This window comes from Lactuca virosa, chromosome 8, assembly GCF_052849685.1.
Source record: "Lactuca virosa cultivar CGN04683 chromosome 8, Lactuca_virosa_CGN04683_v6, whole genome shotgun sequence".
Lineage (NCBI taxonomy): Eukaryota > Viridiplantae > Streptophyta > Magnoliopsida > Asterales > Asteraceae > Lactuca > Lactuca virosa.
The window spans coordinates 91,166,313-91,181,695 of record NC_136433.1 but is presented as its reverse complement, the minus strand read 5'-3'; positions in this window follow the sequence as shown (position 1 = coordinate 91,181,695).

Below are 15,383 nucleotides of genomic sequence, written 5' to 3'. Positions count from 1 at the left end.
AAACCTCAATTCGTGTGCTAGTGATGAACAATAGGTTTATTCTTGATTAGTTCTTGAAACTTTTCAAGACCTTTAAGACTCCCACTGACCTCTTGACACATAAGATTCTCTATCAAGAAACGTTCCTCGACAAACAAATATTCAAGTGTTAGTACGGATTCTTATCAAGGAAAAACACTTCATATAATTGGTCTTAGTTGGTCTTTGTCTTATCCAAGACATCACAACTACCAATTTCAAATGTGCAAGAGTAAGAAACATTTTTACTCTACATTTCATGAGGTGTTATAAACCTACTTTAGATATGTCACTCAAGGCACAATCTCGGAGTATGACTCTAAGACTCGATTTAGAAACGAAGTATGACTCACCCTTTGTGATTCAACCATTTCAACAATTCCCGATTCCTCTTCTTAGCCATTCAAATTTACTAAGGTGTCCTTAGAGGATCAATTGTGACATGGTTCTATAATCAATAGAATGATCATACAACACGATACTGGAGTACTCTCCTTTCCTTGGATAAACTTTTATCTTTCTACCTAATTGATTCTTCTTATTCGTTCAGCTATACATTGAAACCTTTTCAATGATTCAGAATCACACTTAATCTTGTAAGCATAACCATATTTACTAAACTTTTAGTAAATTATGACAAATAGTCTTATCGTTATTTGTGGCGGACTTGACCAGTGCACATCAATGTGTACCACATCCTTTAGTCCTTCACTTGACTCACATCTACATGTGAACAAGGAATTAATCCTAATTTCCCCAAGTATCAAGATTTTCATACATCACATAATTTAAATCATATGATTCCAAGTTTCTGTCCAATTGAAACTTGGGCGATGAGAATTTTTCCTTACTTAGAAAGTTACGACACTACCACAATCTATATAACTAAGAATCAAACATTTTCTACATTGCTATTAATAGAAACATATAAACAACAATTTTCACAAATGCCATTGCAAGGAAAAATAAGATAAAAATCAAAATTTTCTTTATTTATAAAATTGCGGAAAAACTTGTCCTTACAATGCAATTACAAATGAAAACTATGTTACTAATATTCCTAAGCAATCTATCATAACTCCTAAGCAACTCAAAAATCTGGTCATCAAACCATGTGATCGAAATCCATCTTTTCGCGACCAGACTCAGCTTACTCTTGCTTTAAGCTTCCTTTCTTTTCTTCGATCCTACAAAACATCAAAATGCAATCTTATCACGTCATGTATTAAGAATCTATAAGTAGGAACGTAATAGAGTTAGATAGTGAATTTACCGGAAGTAGAGTCATACATTTTGACTTTACCATCCTTGCGATCTTTCAGGTAAATATGGCAGCTTCGCATCCAATGCCCCTTCTCTTGGCAATAGAAACAAACAGACTCTTTTGGAATGGTACACGGGACAATCTCACACTTAGCCTTTCTCTTTACCATTTGGTCAAACAGTTTGACCTTGGCCGATCCCTTTCCATTGGGAAGAGAAACCTTTTTGGACTTGCAATGTCGCCATTGTCAATGTCCATGGAAGTTTGGGAGATTGATCTTCCAATCAAATTTGCTTGACCAGTGCGCCAAATCATTTCTGATTTAGCAACAATTAGCAAAATAGGTTAGATCAATAAGGGTCACGTCGTGGTCTCCCATATAGTAGTCCTTAATGAACCCGCTATATGACTTAGGAAATGATTGAAGAACCAAGTCAACAGCCAGCTTCCTTGAGACAACGACACCCAACATTCTCAGTCTATCAATGTGTGACTTCATGTTCAAGACGTGTGCACACACAGACCTTCCCTCTTGGTGTTTGCTTGCCAAGAGGGCTTGAGTGACCTTGAACTTTTCAAGTCGACGAAATTATGGGTTAGGGAGAACTATTGGAGGAGGTGGAGGAAGTGAAGTATGATCTCTAGTTCCTTGATCGAAACGTAGAACATTATCTTCATGAGGAAAGCTTTTTCCAAAAGATTCGGGAAGACCATAGTTGTCAGAACTAGACATCTACAAAAGGGAGAAATTCAAGTTAGTTGATTTAATCCTTAATATAACACCCAAATGAAATATTAAGGCTAGGATCCAACACAATAATTTACAATTCGGAAGAGGATGTCGTAATCCAATTGTAAACTATTTGTCGGTAGGTAAATGACGATTTACCAATTCCACCACAAAAACGAAATTTTAAACGAATTAGGTTTTTAAATGAAACTCCAAGATCTATTAAGATTCATTGAACTTTTCAATGGCATGTTTAATCTCGATTATGCCCTTCAAGTTTGTGACTGGGATACTGAGTATCACAAACAAGGTGTGAATAACAATGCAAATTAGCTTGGTACTCTCGAAGACGTTTATCACCTAATCAATGTGCCGGTTCACCACACACGCTCCATTGATCTATGATAATCTACGAGCTACCCATCTCCATCCTTCATTAGTCCCATATTAGTGTGTCGGTTAACCACACACGCTCCACTAACGACCAATAAGGTGCAATGTGCAATTTCATGGGTTAGCATCAAATTCACATTTTTCCTAAAGTAACTAAGATTGAGAATTTATAAAAGGTTTAGTTACTTTATATTTCATTATACTTATTAATGAGAGTTTGTGTCCTATCCAACCCGTTCGGCTAACGACCCTCCACTGGTCAAGGGTACGGTGGGTAAGAGTGGATACCCAATGGCGGTCATTTTACAAACCGCTTCCTTAAACACCCCTTATAGACCAGCTTCGTGAATGAGACCAACTAACGGTAAGACTGACTGTTTACTTATACATATATAATATATTAGACTTTTAATTTTATATAATATAAGGGTGTATTTTACACATTTAAAATACTAAGTGGTTTAATCTATTAATAAATTAGACTATTAATTTAATTAAACTTAAACCATATCATTATGGATTTATTAATTTTCTCTTTTAATTAAATACTTAATTAATTTAATAAAACCATAAGGGTGTAAGTTGAACTATTCAAACTATCAAGGTTCTAAATTTAAGATTTCAAAATTAAAGCTATTTTAATTAAATTTCAAATTACAAAACCAAGAGGTATATTTTTGAATCTTTTCAAATTACTATGGTTTAAAAATTTAATATTTCAAAATTAAAACTTTTAATCAAATTTTAAATTCCAAAACTTGAGGGCAAACTTTGAAACTTTTCAAAACATTTAGATCAAATTTGAACACCAATTAAATTAATCACATAATTTATCCTGTTAGAACAAAGTTCTTTTAGGATCGTTAGATTCTATGCAAGCAAACAATTAAGAACGTAATCAAGAACACAAGAATGGCTTTGAATATGTCGAATGATTAAAACTTCAACACCTCAGAAGAGCTCGATTAAGAACTTCGAGTGTAGAGGTGTTTAGGGTTACAAAACAATGAACATAATTATCAACAAACTCTAACGCATACATGCATGCATATTTATAGTATAACCCTATTAGATAATCACGGATGGACAGGCCCAATCCGGATACAAAACATAAAGCCCATGACGCAACACAATTAAACTCAACAATCTCCCCCTTTGCGTCAACGGAACCGAAAGCTCACTTCGGTTGAGCTGTAGAAGACTTCTTTATTGTTTTGAACACCTTCAGAATGATAGCCAGCAAATGATGACGGAACGTTATGTACCACCGAAGCATGTCCGTGAAGTTCTTTTTGTCTGCTTCTGAGTTCTGCTTGCACCGATGAATAATGTTGATGATGTGCTCCAAGCAGTCAGTTGAAAATAAATGTTTATCAACAAGAGCGAATAAAAATCTGTGAGCTTCGCCTTTTGTGAACATCACAGTAAGATGTGTTGAATCTATTTGCTCCATCTTCATCTTATTCACATCTCCTAGTTTCGGTGTTGGCTTGATGGACGGTTTCTTATTCATCACTTTTGCTATCTCTTGATCCATAGCTGCAACCTCATGGATGTAAGAAGCCAACATCCTCTTCAAGTGCTCCAATATCGGCTCATATTCCCTCGGATTTGTGAGCAGAATATTGAATAATAAAATCCAATCATGAGGATTTAGATTTGGAAGGTCTGCTAGGGAAATAATCGACACCGAGTTTGCAGAGCCTCGTGTGATTTTAAAATTGACATTTATAAACCTCCCAGTAGACGTAGGTTTCAGTACCTTGACAATGATTATCTTCTGTGCGCTCCATGTCAAGTACTGCGGTTGTCCATACTTCAGATAGAAATCAATAAGCTCTCGGTCAACCTTTGGATGAGGAAAAGGAACCTCAGCAGTCGAATCAAAGCAGTGAAACGTGAATGCCTTTCGAGTTATCGGCATGTGGAACTGCGAGTCCTTAGAATTGTCACAGTCAAACGAAGCAACAGGTTCCAACCAATAAACACTTGGAAACTCTATAACTTGATTGATAAGTGCCTATTTTGTCCATAAGGGAAACAAGGCCTTCTTGCAGTTCAAGGCATCTTCTTCTTCCTTGTTTCTCCTTTCCCTCTCCTCTGCGTCCCTTGCAACCTTCAAGGTTTCATCAAGCTCTTTATCTCTCTTCTTTCGCTTAAGAGCCTCAGCAATAGTTTCACCAGATTCGTTACTGCTATCATCATCAATCTCCTTTTGCTTTTCTTGTCGACCAGAACCTGAAGCTACATTATCCTTAAGTTCGGTTGTAACTTTGACCTTCGGTTGAGCAGTTTCGGTTTCAGTCTTAACCTTCGGTTGAGGAGCACCCTCTCCCCCTTGTTTTGGAGCAACGAATTTCTCCGAAACACCCTTCATCTCGTGTAACAATGCAAGGGCAGGAAGAAGTTTTGTTGTAAGATGATTTTGAATGGTCAAAGTGAGGATATGATCATGAGCACCAAGAATGTTGGTGAGCATATCCTTCACATCCCCTGCACAGCTGCGAAAAACAGCTCTTTCGGTCTTCAACAAAGAAATTTCTTTTTCTGCTTGGGCGAGCTGCACTTTCTGTACTTCAACCATGGATGTTTGGCGAGCAAGTTCTTCCTTCAGAGCACTTTCTTTTGCCAAATCAGCGTGAAGAGATTCAAGTCGAGAATTCACTGAACTGATAAGTGAAGAGTTCTCGGCTTGGATAGAGGAACGCACAGCCTCAAACTTTGTTTGCTCTTCTTGAAGAGACTTGGAGAAAGAATCCACAGAAGCATGCACCTTTGCTGCATTCGTATCAGCATGCCCTTTTAGTGACTCAAGAAAGATCTGAGTACTATGAACAATTTCATTAATATCAGTGGTGGCCTTTTGGCAAGAGGAGGTAGACTCATTAACAGCTTTGGTGGATTTTTCAATTGACTACGTATATTGTTCAAGAGCAGTGTCCAAAAAGGCTTTAAGCACAACACCACTATAGGACTTGCTGTCTTCAAGCAATTTATCCAATTTCTCATGAATGCTCTGCAAGTGTTGGCTGGTGATAGGAGCATCATCATCCTTATCAGTAGGAAGCCGATAGGGACTGAAGTATGTAGAATCATACTCATCATTAGCACCACCGAGAGTGGTACCGGAATCGGTTGAATGGGAGGGTGAAAGAGGTTTAGTGATGACTGGAGGTTCGGTTTCAGTAGTTACCCCCGTATCAGATATGTTGACTCCTACCGTCGGTTCAGGAATAGTAGTGGTGGTGGATTGGGAAATTATAGGAGGTGGTAAGGGAGTGGTGGAAATAGGAATGGAAGAAACTGGTGGTGGTGGTGATGGAAAAGAAGTTGTTGTTTGTGATGTGGTAGGTGGAGGAATAGGAGCAACCGAAACTGGAACTGTCTGTTTCGGTGATGATGGTGGGGTTGGAAGCTTGTTGTTAGGAGATTCGGTTGGAGTAGGAGATCGAGGAGGAGTGTTACCTCTCGGTGATGCATGACGAATTTCCTCTTCTTCACCTTCCTCGTCATTTTCTGAGCTAGGAGGAGTGGGACTCTTGGACCTTTTTGCCATCTTTTTAATCTTCTTCGGTTTAGAAGAATCCCCTGTATCAGACTTTCGCTTCTTGGACTTAGAAGTCTTAGACTTATCATCCTCTTTTGGCTCTTTCTTGGTAGAAATCCGTTTACCTCGGTTACTCGGCTTGTCAACAGCATCTAGGGCAGCCTGCTGTTCAGGAGATAGGACTCTCGGTTCCTTGGGATGAAGTTTTCGATAATCAGCCATGAGTTTACTTTCGGCTGTAACACATCTATACATTGTCTCAGGGATAGATCCAATGTGAGGGAACTTTTTAGGATCAGAAATTATGATTTTCTTCGTGTGAAACGTAGCAATAGACGCAACTAGACTGATCGTGAACGGATGAAGAAGTCGCCATTGTTGATCGAAGAAAGAAGATGAACAGTTTCAACTTGCCTTGTAATTTTGAGAGAATTGGTTGCTGGTAAAAGACAAATAAAAGAAGAACCCCTTTATATACCGTTGCTAGGAGAGAGAAAAATCATCATGATAATGACGCGGTCACTAAAACGTCGCCTGAAAAAGCGCGATGTGACAGGTTGGTTACTCCCAGGTATACGTCAGCACGCGTGGGTATTGAGACCGTTCAAATTCACGCGCCCAAATTCTTATCCTCAATCGTCGTTTGAAATTCAGTTTCGCTCCAAGATGTAGAATTACCCCTATTTCGCCAAAAGATAAACAGAAATCGAACCAACAGCAACCAGAATGTTGGAAAATTAAAATTTTCGTGCAATAGAGTGACAAAAGATAAAGAAATAAAGCAAATGTGTATTGGATGTGAGTGATGTCTCATTATAAAACAGAAAGCAGAGGATTCCGGGCAAGAATCGCTTCCTTCAAAGTCAAGAGAGACTTGAAGTGCTTGTGTGGGTTCCCGTGAAATAACGATCAAATGTTTGTAGAGAAACATTGAAAGGCTTCTTTTTAAGTCATAGGCTTAAGGTGGTTTATCTTCAACCGAACGTCGATGCTTAACATAAGACCGAACATTGGAAGAAGTACTTGTGAGACCGATGTGGTCTGTTGAACAAGTAGGTGGGATATATTTTATAGTGACTAAAGAAGATATAGAAATCTCAAAAACAAAAAGAAACTGGATCTTTATGGGAAGAAAAAGCCTTGGTGTTAGACAAATTCATAAAAGATCACTCAAAAATAAAAATGAGATTTCATTCGGTAACCAGTAACATCTTGAATATGACAATTCACCGTCAATTCGTTGTTGGTGTTGGATTGTGGGTTTCACTCAGTACGTGGTATACATATCTAAGATCATAAACACAGATTTTGTGCAACCATAAACCTCAGTGGTAAAGACCGAGAGTCTCAAGGGTTACAGTTGGTGAACCGAAAGTTGATGGAGAAAGTAAGGAGGGTGGTTAAGGAACCGAAAGTACCTTCTGCTATAAAGACGTGACTAAGTAGAGAAACTCTTAACTCATATGAGAAGAGTAAGGTAGCTCTAGACTGAGTTGATCTGAACAGCCTGATTGGGAAGAAATGATAGGTAGAGATCGAATTATTAAGGCCTTGCTCTAAGTCGTAGAGGCTTTGGTCAACATGCAGCAGCATGCTTCTAGGGACCCTTAACTAGTTCTTATGGAAATGATTATACCTGTCTTAGCTCCAAATTCTGTTGCACTGATACACTTATGACCTAATGAAAGGAACAAACAAACAAACAAACAAACAAACAAACAAACAAACCACCACACAAAAAAAATATTTTTGAAGTTTTGAAATTTTCTGAAAAACAATAAAAACAGAAAAATATTTTTGAAGTTTTGAAATTTTCTGAAAAACAATAAAAACAGAAAAAGAAAATATTTTTGGATTTTTGAAGTTTTCTGAAAAATAATAAAAACAGAAAAAGAAAATATTTTTGGATTTTTGAAGTTTTCTGAAAAATAATAAAAACAGAAAAAGAAAATATTTTTGGATTTTTGAAGTTTTCTGAAAAATAATAAAAACAGAAAAAGAAAATATTTTTGGATTTTTGAAGTTTTCCAAAGTGTACAACCGAAACCTTATCTTAAAAGAATGAAGCGAAATAGACCGAGTGATCGGTTCATTTCGGTTCCTTAAAATTCCAGAGCCGAAATAGACCGAGCGGTCGGTTCATTTCGGTTCCTGAAAATTATAGAGCCGAAATAGACCGAGCGGTCGGTTCATTTCGGTTCCTTAAAATTCCAGAGCCGAAATAGACCGAGCGGTCGGTTCATTTCGGTTCCCGAAAATTATGGAGCCGAAATAGACCGAGCGTTCGCTCCATTTCGCTTATCTAATTTTTAGTAAGAGATTTGAGGATTCGGTACCGACTCTGCTTCCATCATTCCCAGGCCTTGTAAAATTTTATTGAAACTCGCTTCAGGCAAGGCTTTAGTGAATATGTCAGCCAGTTGATCAGAGGACCGAACGAAATGTACTTCCACGTTCCCATCTTCTACGTGGTCCTTGATAAAATGATATCTAAGTGCAATATGCTTAGTCTTAGAGTGTTGCACATGATTGTGACAAATCCTTATTGCACTTTCTGAGTCACAATAGAGAGGAATCTTCTTCATACTCAGCCCATAATCTCTTAGTTGACTTTGAATCCATATAACTTGAGAAGTACAGGATGCTGCCGCTATATACTCAGCTTCGGCTGTTGAGAGTGATACGCAGGTTTGCTTCTTGGACTGCCAGCTAACAAGTTTTCCGTCAAGAAATTGGCATCCGCCTGTAGTGCTCTTTCGATCCAGACCACATCCTCCAAGATCAGCATCAGAAAATGCTTGAATAAAGAATCCAGATCTAGCAGGATACCAGAGACCGAGAGATGAGGTTCGCTTCAGGTAACGGAAAATATTTTTCACTGCCACCATGTGAGGTTCTCTTGGATTAGCTTGAAACCTGGCACAATAACAAACAGAAAACATAATGTCTGGTCCACTAGCTGTTAGATACATTAGGGACCCTATCATTTGTCGATATAGTGTTATGTCAACATCAGGTTTTTCCAGAGAAGGTGTTAACTTAGTGCCAAACGCCATAGGAACCTTCACTTTTGAGTCTCCTGTCATGCCAAATTTTGTTAGCAGGGTCTTTTTGTACGCCTCCTGGTTGATAAAGATACCTTCTAGTCCCTGTCTAATATTCAAACCAAGGAAAAAATTAATCGGACCCATTGCGCTCATTTCAAATTTAGTCTCCATCAACTTCCTAAATTCAACCGTTAGGGTAGGATTCGTGGAGCCGAAGATGATGTCATCGACATAAATTTGAACTATCATTAGATGTTCGCCTTCTTTCTTTTGGAAGAAGGTTGGGTCAACCGAACCTTGCTTAAATTTCGACATTTTCAGAAAGCGAGTTAAAGTTTCATACCAGGCTCTCGGTGCTTGCTTTAAACCATAGACAGCTTTATCCAGCACATAACAATGATCAGGGAATTTCTCGTTCACAAACCTGGGAGGTTGTTCAACATACACTGTTTCTTCTAGTTCTCCATTCAAGAAAGCGCATTTGACATCCATTTGGAAGAAATCGAAGTTTTTATGAGCAGCATATGCCAGGAAGATTCTAACTGATTCCAACCTAGCTACTGGAGCGAAGGTTTCCTCATAATCTATCCCTTCCTCTTGGCAATATCCTTTCACCACCAACCGAGCCTTGTTGCGAATGACATTCCCCTTTTTATCTAACTTATTTCTGAAGACCCATTTTAAGCCGACCACTGAAGCATCCTTTGGTGTGGGAATCAGCCTCCAAACTCGGTTGCGTTCAAACTCATGGAGCTCATCTTGCATTGCTTGAACCCAATCAGAATGATCAAGTGCAACATTTACTGTTTTCGGCTCGACCTTGGAGATAAACGAATTAAACATACATAATTCAACTTTAGAGAATAATGCAGTTTGTTTCGCTTTCAACTGTGAACGAGTGAGAACTTTCTCAGATGATTCACCAATAATTTGAGCTTTGGGATGGTCCTTGGTCCATTTGTCTAACGGAGGATAATTTGGGTCATATGCTGGATCCAATTCAGCATTTACTTCCTCTTCAAATTCTGATTGATCACCATCATCTTCGTCAGTTGCATTCTCTTTCTCCCCCTCGACTGGCGAAGTGTAACCTGTGGCCGCATCAGAGTTTGCATCCTCTGTGGGAGTTGGATTCTCCCCTTCGATTGGACTACTATTGGGTGGGTTTGGAGCAGTATTTTCCCCCTCGCCTGGACCTTTATGAGTTGGGGACAGGATTGGATTCTCCCCCTTGAAAGATACTTCGGTTGTCTTTGGTGCTGAAGAACTCTCCCCCTTGAATATTGAGCCGTTGATGGGAGAGTCAGTTGAGGATTGAACACCTATAGTTTTAGGAGGTTCACTTTCCATTTCTTTGGCAGCTTCATCTATGATCTTTTTGAGATTATCAATTTTGTTATCTGCTGCTTTCGCCTCTGAGTGTGCCGCTTTCTCTGGTTCATCGAATAACCGAATGTACTCTTCAAACAAGTTGGATATTGGAACCAAGACCTGTCCAGATTTCGGAAATATTTCATCTAAGTCACTTTCACTCCTTTGCACTTTCTTCATGTAGTTATCGTCAAAGGTGACATAATATGTTTCTTCAATTCGTTTGGAGCGTTTGTTCAACACTCTGTAGGCTTTTGAAGTGAGTGAATAACCAAGAAAAATTCCTTCATCTGCTTTGACGTCAAACTTGTTTCGGTTCTCCTTTGAATTAAAGATGAAGCACCTTGAACCGAACACATGGAAAAATTTGACGTTGGGCATTCGATTGTTTATGATCTCGTATGGAGTGATTGAGAATCTCTTGTTGAGCAAAGATCGGTTCTGAGTGTAGCATGCGGCTGCAACTGCATCAGCCCAGAAGTATAACGGAAGAGAAGCGAAACTGAGCATGGTTCTGCCTGCCTCACACAAAGAACGGTTTCGTCTTTCAACAATCCCATTCTGTTGTGGTGTATAAGGGGCCAAAAAATTGTGAGTTATCCCCTTGTCAGCCAAAAAGTCCTCAAAATCGTTATTCTTGAATTCCAGACCGTTGTCACTTCTGATATTCCTCACCGTCTTTCTCAGCTGCACTTCCACTTGCTTGATAAATGTCTTCAACTTGGGAGTTGCATCTGATTTCTGCTTAAGAAAGAAAACCCAGGTGAAGCGAGAAAAATCATCTATAATAACAAGAATGTACTTACTACCACCGATGCTCTCGATAGCCGAAGGTCCACATAAGTCAATGTGTAATAGTTCAAGAGCTTCAACAATCTTTGTATTAATTCGTGTAGGGTGGCTCTTTCTGCTTTGTTTGCCCATCTCACATGCAGCACACAGATGTTCCTTGTCAAACTTGAGAAGAGCGAGGCCTCGAACGTGATCACCAAGCACCAACTTATTAATGTCTTTGAAGTTCAGGTGCGATAGACGTCGATGCCACAACCAGCTTTCATCAGTGTTCGCCTTTGACAGCAGACATATTACTGGTTTTCCTCGTATTGGGTTGAGATTTAAGGGATACATTTCTCCTTTGCGTTCAGACTTTAGCAGAACCTTTGTCGTTTGCTTTTCTATTATCTCAGAGCCCTCATCATCAAATGATACTTTCAGACCTGTTCCCACAACTAATTGTGACACGCTGATGAGGTTATGCTGCAATCCTTCCACATACGTCACTTTTCGAATCGAGAAATCTCCATTGGTAATCATACTATATCCCTTGATTGTTCCATAGGAGTTATTTCCACACTTTACACACCCACCGTCTTTTAGGGACCGAAACTCCCTCAGCTCTTCCTTCCTTCCTGTCATGTGACGCGAGAAGCCACTGCCTATATACCATTCATCATCGAACTGCTCATCACTGATTACCTGTAAATTTAAGCAGATTTAGGAACCCAAAGTTTCTTGGGTCCTGGTGAGTCTCTCACAGAAAAAGGAAGTACAGAAGAAATATCAACTAAATATGTTCTTTTTACTAGAGCCGTTTGATCTTTTCTTTTAATGGTATACACCTTGATTTTAGTTTTATCTTGTTTAATTTTTGGTGCATTAGTTGGTGTGTTGTTAGATGGTTTGGGACTTTTCTTTTGAATCCTAGGGTTAGCTGACTTTTTCTTATTATGGTACTCAGATTTTGATTCGAGCTTTCCCTTTCCTTTGATGTCCTTCATTGAATTTGTTTTGCTATGGGAGTTAGAAGGACCGAAACTAGACTTGGGTCCGAAACTTGACTTTCGGTTCTGAGAGCCAATGTGGGGACCGAAACTTGATGTTCGGTTTGGTACGCTAGTTTGGGAACCGAAAGTAGATGTTCGGTTCTGACATTTGGAATAGTAGGAATTTGGGCTGAAATTTTCTATTCCTTTCAGTTTTTCCTTTCCTTTATCCGTTGATTCTTTCTTAGGAGGAACGTAATTGGGATTTTGGGATTCCCAGTGACGTTTTCGCTCATTCAGATTCCTTGCGTATCTTTGATTTCTTAAGTGTTTCTGTTCAGCTAACTCCTTCTGTGATTTGTGGATATTGAAGCTAGCCTTTGGCTTCTCCTTTTTACTTTCAGTTGTATTTTTTGGAACAGTTGGTTCTGTCATCGGTTCTTCAGGGATTTCTTTAGTTCCACTTGTGCTTGGTTTGTCGAAACTTGAGGGTTTGTTGATGGGTTCAACAACATATCTTCCTTTAACCCTCCATGAAGTTTGCTCAGATAAGCCTACGGTTTCGTCAGCGTTGTCAATAGGGGCAGACCAGAAATAATCGTCACATCCTTCAGCATTGTCTTTGTCGACCAAGATCTTTAATTCTGCCGTTTGTTTAGCAGTGACCCCTGTTACTGCATATACCTGATTCGGCACAGTTTGAACCTTTTGATAGACCATAGCTTTTTCCTTGAGTTTATGTGGCTTTTCTTTCGACAAGCGAGCGAATTCAACCGAATTTTCAGAAATGAGGGGTTTCTCATTCTCGGTTTCACTCTTCATGAACTCAGAGCAATCAACTTCGTCTTCTACTTAGATTTCACTCATCTCACTTTCCTCATCAAATTCAGACGTATTATCTAAGTTCATTTTATTTTCTGAAGTTAATATGGCATTTGACGAGTCAAAGGATTGAATAGTTTCAGACTTAATTTTTAACCTATCATTTTCATCTAAAATATTTTTGAGCATACATTTGTGTTCCTTAGAATCAATGAAGGTTTCTATCTTGTCCAATCCTATTTTGTAAGACATGGATGTCTCTTCTGATGATACTATTGATTCACATTCTGCTATGACCTCATCCTCCTTAAATTCAAGGAAGGGTAACATCATCTTATTAATCTTCTTTCCTATCTCACAACTTAAATGCAATTGAGCAATATTAAAGTATAAACGCTTAGCAATTAAACAAAAAACATTCCTTTGTTTTAAAAACTTTAAATTGTCTCTTTGCAAATAAATACTTTCATCCCTAGCCCTAATTAACTCCGCCTCCTTCAGCTCAATCCACATCCTTCTCTCCTCACTTTTTGAAGACATCCTGCTGAGTTGGTCAGTTAGGTTAGAATTCGCTAGGCGAGTTTGCATGAGACTACCACTTAAGTTAGAAAATTTAAATTTTAATTCATTTAATTCTTCTTCGTAATCTGTTATTGGAACTTTAAGTGATTCAAGGATGGATTGTACCTTTTTGATCAATCGATCGCAGTCGTTGATCTTCTCACTCACAGGCTTGGCCGCAAAACACTTGTCCTCAGTTAGGTTCGGTTCCTCACTTGCACTTTCGGTTGATGAACCAGCTGTGACAATTAAACACCTTCCAGCCGAACCTACTTCCTTTGCCACATAAGCCTTTCCATGAGTGGGCTTTCTCACCTCTTCATCTTCAGAGTCGGTTGACCAAACTTCAACGCCACCGAACTCATCTTTATCTGCATTTTCCTGCACAATTAAGGCATTCATAGAACTATTAGTCGCCTTCTTTTTCTTGATCTCTTCCAACTTGCGCATATAGTACGCCTCATCATCTTCACCATCTCTTTTCTCAGCCATTTTCCTTAGCATGCAATCTTTGGCAAAGTGGTTCTTGTCGTGACAGTAATTGCAGTCGAACCCAGAGTCTCCCGCAAGCTTGCTCTCCTTCTTGTCTTCATCCTTTTGAGAAGAGACTTTCGCTTCATCCTTCATCTTCTCAGAACTGTAACTTCCCTGCCAGTTTCGGTTCTTGTTGACAGGAAATTTTCTTCGTGCAAACTTCTTTGGATTGGTGACCATCATAGCATACTCTTCGCTTGTAAGATCACACTCAGACATATCAGACTCTTCTTCTTCTTCTGCAATGCTTTTTCCTTTTGAGACAAGCGCTAACGATCCCACACCCGAAACTACCTTCGCTTCTTTGGTTACTACACTCTCATGGGACTTCAGTATTTCCACAAGTTTCGCTAGCGAGTAAGATTTAAACTGTTCATGCGCTTTCACGGTTGAAACCACAGCCATCCATTCTGGTCTCAGACCGTTCATGAAGGTCACCTTCTGCTCGATCAACTTTCTTTCTATTCCATGCTTGATCATCTTACTTAGGAGATGATTGAACCGATCGAAAGTTTGTATGAGTTTTTATTCTGGTTTCTGTTCGAAAACTCCAAATTCTGACAGCAGCAAGGTTTGAATGGAGTGTTTCAGATCTTCATCAGTTGAATAAAGTTCCTTCAACCTATCCTAGATTTCTTTGGCCGTCGTTCATGATCCAACCAATCGAAAAGTGTCAGATTGCAAGGCGAATCCGATCATTCTCATGGCCTTCACGTTACACAGCAACTTGTCTTTCTCATCCTGTGGCATCTTCTCTACATCCGCCACCAGCTTGTTATATTCCTTTTGGGACTTAACTGTCGTGTTCGTTCCTGAATGAACAAACGGCCAAGTGTGATAGCTTCCCAGATGAGATAGCCATTATCTTCAGATCCAACCACGTAGTCTTCAAAGTGATGCGCCCATACTTCATAGTCTTGAGTGTAGAGTATGGGTATCCTTGTTGTTGATCCAATGCTGTTTGAGATGTTGATGGGATTTGTTTGCGAATCTTCGTGAGACATGGTGAGCTGCTAGAATCAAACCTGTAAACTTGGGATTAGGGTTTTATCTGAAACAGAGTTGCCGTCGATACGAAGAAGACGGCTTCTATTTATACGATAAAAGCGGAAACCCTAAACAATTCTGAATACAGAAGGAATGTGTATTGATCACACAGTCTCCTGCTCTGATACCAATTGTTAGAACAAAGTTCTTTTAGGATCGTTAGATTCTATGCAAGCAAACAATTAAGAACGTAATCAAGAACACAAGAATGGCTTTGAATATGTCGAATGATTAGAACTTCAACACCTCAGAAGAGCTCGATTAAGAACTTCGACTGTAGAGGTGT